We start from the raw sequence: 5,721 nt of genomic DNA, 5'->3' as shown, positions 1-5,721 counted from the left end.
CCATGATATCACACTGGTGTACTATTATACTACATCTCCAGCAGGGCCATGATATCACACTGGTGTACTATTATACTACATCTCCAGCAGGGCCGTGATATCACACTGGTGTACTATTACCACTACATCTCCAGCAGGGCCATGATATCACACTGGTGTACTATTACCACTACATCTCCAGCAGGGCCGTGATATCACACTGGTGTACTATTACCACCACATCTCCAGCAAGGCCACGATATCACACTGGTGTACTATTATACTACATCTCCAGCAGGGCCACGATATCACACTGGTGTACTATTATACTACATCTCCAGCAGGGCCATGATATCACACTGGTGTACTATTATACTACATCTCCAGCAGGGCCATGATATCACACTGGTGTACTATTATACTACATCTCCAGCAGGGCCATGATATCACACTGGTGTACTATTATACTACATCTCCAGCAGGGCCATGATATCACACTGGTGTACTATTACCAATACATCTCCAGCAGGGCCATGATATCACACTGGTGTACTATTACCACTACATCCCCAGCAGGGCCATGATATCACACTGGTGTACTATTATACTACATCTCCAGCAGGGCCATGATATCACACTGGTGTACTATTACCACTACATCTCCAGCAGGGCCGTGATATCACACTGGTGTACTATTACCACCACATCTCCAGCAGGGCCATGATATCACACTGGTGTACTATTACCACTACATCTCCAGCAGGGCCGTGATATCACACTGGTGTACTATTACCACCACATCTCCAGCAGGGCCATGATATCACACTGGTGTACTATTATACTACATCTCCAGCAGGGTCATGATATCACACTGGTGTACTATTACCAATACATCTCCAGCAGGGTCATGATATCACACTGGTGTACTATTATACTACATCTCCAGCAGGGCCATGATATCACACTGGTGTACTATTACCAATACATCTCCAGCAGGGCCATGATATCACACTGGTGTACTATTACCAATACATCTCCAGCAGGGTCATGATATCACACTGGTGTACTATTACCACTACATCTACAGCAGGGCCATGATATCACACTGGTGTACTATTACCACTACATCTCCAGCAGGGCCATGATATCACACTGGTGTACTATTACCACTACATCTCCAGCAGGGCCATGATATCACACTGGTGTACTATTATACTACATCTCCAGCAGGGCCATGATATCACACTGGTGTACTATTACCACTACATCTCCAGCAGGGCCGTGATATCACACTGGTGTACTATTACCACCACATCTCCAGCAAGGCCACGATATCACACTGGTGTACTATTATACTACATCTCCAGCAGGGCCACGATATCACACTGGTGTACTATTATACTACATCTCCAGCAGGGCCATGATATCACACTGGTGTACTATTATACTACATCTCCAGCAGGGCCATGATATCACACTGGTGTACTATTATACTACATCTCCAGCAGGGCCATGATATCACACTGGTGTACTATTATACTACATCTCCAGCAGGGCCATGATATCACACTGGTGTACTATTACCAATACATCTCCAGCAGGGCCATGATATCACACTGGTGTACTATTACCACTACATCTCCAGCAGGGTCATGATATCACACTGGTGTACTATTATACTACATCTCCAGCAGGGCCATGATATCACACTGGTGTACTATTACCACTACATATCAAGCAGGGCCATGATATCACACTGGTGTACTATTACCACCACATCTCCAGCAGGGCCACGATATCACACTGGTGTACCATTACCACTACATCTCCAGCAGGGCCATGATATCACACTGGTGTACTATTACCAATACATCTCCAGCAGGGCCATGATATCACACTGGTGTACTATTACCAATACATCTCCAGCAGGGCCATGATATCACACTGGTGTACTATTACCAATACATCTCCAGCAGGGTCATGATATCACACTGGTGTACTATTACCAATACATCTCCAGCAGGGCCATGATATCACACTGGTGTACTATTACCAATACATCTCCAGCAGGGCCATGATATCACACTGGTGTACTATTATACTACATCTCCAGCAGGGCCATGATATCACACTGGTGTACTATTATACTACATCTCCAGCAGGGCCATGATATCACACTGGTGTACTATTATACTACATCTCCAGCAGGGCCATGATATCACACTGGTGTACTATTACCACTACATATCAAGCAGGGCCATGATATCACACTGGTGTACTATTACCACTACATCTCCAGCAGGGTCATGATATCACACTGGTGTACTATTACCAATACATCTCCAGCAGGGTCATGATATCACACTGGTGTACTATTATACTACATCTCCAGCAGGGCCATGATATCACACTGGTGTACTATTATACTACATCTCCAGCAGGGCCATGATATCACACTGGTGTACTATTACCACCACATCTCCAGCAGGGCCATGATATCACACTGGTGTACTATTATACTACATCCCCAGCAGGGCCATGATATCACACTGGTGTACTATTGTACTACATCTCCAGCAGGGCCATGATATCACACTGGTGTACTATTATACTACATCTCCAGCAGGGCCATGATATCACACTGGTGTACTATTATACTACATCTCCAGCAGGGCCATGATATCACACTGGTGTACTATTACCACCACATCTCCAGCAGGGCCATGATATCACACTGGTGTACTATTACCACCACATCTCCAGCAGGGCCATGATATCACACTGGTGTACTATTATACTACATCCCCAGCAGGGCCGTGATATCACACTGGTGTACTATTACCAATACATCTCCAGCAGGGCCATGATATCACACTGGTGTACTATTACCACTACATCTCCAGCAGGGCCATGATATCACACTGGTGTACTATTATACTACATCTCCAGCAGGGTCATGATATCACACTGGTGTACTATTATACTACATCTCCAGCAGGGCCATGATATCACACTGGTGTACTATTACCACTACATCTCCAGCAGGGCCATGATATCACACTGGTGTACTATTACCACTACATCTCCAGCAGGGCCATGATATCACACTGGTGTACTATTACCACTACATCTCCAGCAGGGTCATGATATCACACTGGTGTACTATTACCACTACATCTCCAGCAGGGCCATGATATCACACTGGTGTACTATTACCACTACATCTCCAGCAGGGCCACGATATCACACTGGTGTACTATTACCACTACATCTACAGCAGGGCCACGATATCACACTGGTGTACTATTATACTACATCTCCAGCAGGGCCATGATATCACACTGGTGTACTATTACCACTACATCTCCAGCAGGGCCATGATATCACACTGGTGTACTATTATACTACATCTCCAGCAGGGCCATGATATCACACTGGTGTACTATTATACTACATCTCCAGCAGGGTCATGATATCACACTGGTGTACTATTACCAATACATCTCCAGCAGGGTCATGATATCACACTGGTGTACTATTACCACCACATCTCCAGCAGGGCCGTGATATCACACTGGTGTACTATTACCACCACATCTCCAGCAGGGTCATGATATCACACTGGTGTACTATTACACTACATCTCCAGCAGGGCCATGATATCACACTGGTGTACTATTACCACTACATCTCCAGCAGGGTCATGATATCACACTGGTGTACTATTACCACCACATCTCCAGCAGGGTCATGATATCACACTGGTGTACTATTACACTACATCTCCAGCAGGGCCATGATATCACACTGGTGTACTATTACCACTACATCTCCAGCAGGGTCATGATATCACACTGGTGTACTATTACCACTACATCCCCAGCAGGGCCATGATATCACACTGGTGTACTATTACCACTACATCTCCAGCAGGGCCATGATATCACACTGGTGTACTATTATACTACATCTCCAGCAGGGCCATGATATCACACTGGTGTACTATTACCACTACATCTCCAGCAGGGCCATGATATCACACTGGTGTACTATTATACTACATCTACAGCAGGGCCATGATATCACACTGGTGTACTATTACCACTACATCCCCAGCAGGGCCATGATATCACACTGGTGTACTATTATACTACATCTCCAGCAGGGCCATGATATCACACTGGTGTACTATTATACTACATCTCCAGCAGGGCCATGATATCACACTGGTGTACTATTATACTACATCTCCAGCAGGGCCACGATATCACACTGGTGTACTATTACCAATACATCTCCAGCAGGGCCATGATATCACACTGGTGTACTATTACCACCACATCTCCAGCAGGGCCATGATATCACACTGGTGTACTATTACCACCACATCTCCAGCAGGGCCATGATATCACACTGGTGTACTATTACCAATACATCTCCAGCAGGGCCATGATATCACACTGGTGTACTATTACCACCACATCTCCAGCAGGGCCATGATATCACACTGGTGTACTATTACCACTACATCTCCAGCAGGGTCATGATATCACACTGGTGTACTATTATACTACATCTCCAGCAGGGCCATGATATCACACTGGTGTACTATTACCACCACATCTCCAGCAGGGCCGTGATATCACACTGGTGTACTATTACCAATACATCCCCAGCAGGGCCATGATATCACACTGGTGTACTATTACCAATACATCTCCAGCAGGGCCATGATATCACACTGGTGTACTATTACCACTACATCTCCAGCAGGGCCATGATATCACACTGGTGTACTATTATACTACATCTCCAGCAGGGCCATGATATCACACTGGTGTACTATTACCACCACATCTCCAGCAGGGCCGTGATATCACACTGGTGTACTATTACCAATACATCTCCAGCAGGGCCATGATATCACACTGGTGTACTATTACCACTACATCTCCAGCAGGGCCATGATATCACACTGGTGTACTATTACCACTACATCTCCAGCAGGGCCATGATATCACACTGGTGTACTATTACACTACATCTCCAGCAGGGCCGTGATATCACACTGGTGTACTATTATACTACATCTCCAGCAGGGCCATGATATCACACTGGTGTACTATTATACTACATCCCCAGCAGGGCCATGATATCACACTGGTGTATTATTATACTACATCTCCAGCAGGGCCATGATATCACACTGGTGTACTATTATACTACATCTCCAGCAGGGCCATGATATCACACTGGTGTACTATTATACTACATCTCCAGCAGGGCCACGATATCACACTGGTGTACTATTATACTATATCTCCAGCAGGGCCACGATATCACACTGGTATACTATTATACTACATCTCCAGCAGGGCCACGATATCACACTGGTGTACTATTATACTACATCTCCAGCAGGGCCATGATATCACACTGGTGTACTATTACCAATACATCTCCAGCAGGGCCACGATATCACACTGGTGTACTATTATACTACATCTCCAGCAGGGCCGTGATATCACACTGGTGTACTATTACCACTACATCTCCAGCAGGGCCGTGATATCACACTGGTGTACTATTATACTACATCTCCAGCAGGGCCATGATATCACACTGGTGTACTATTATACTACATCTCCAGCAGGGCCATGATATCACACTGGTGTACTATTACCAATACATCCCCAGCAGGGCCATGATATCACACTGGTGTACTATTACCACTACATCTCC

The sequence above is a fragment of the Hyla sarda genome, unplaced genomic scaffold (genome assembly GCF_029499605.1).
Source record: "Hyla sarda isolate aHylSar1 unplaced genomic scaffold, aHylSar1.hap1 scaffold_2529, whole genome shotgun sequence".
In the NCBI taxonomy this organism is placed as follows: domain Eukaryota; kingdom Metazoa; phylum Chordata; class Amphibia; order Anura; family Hylidae; genus Hyla; species Hyla sarda.
The sequence above is the reverse complement of the archived record's forward strand: the minus strand, read 5'-3'. Positions refer to the sequence as shown.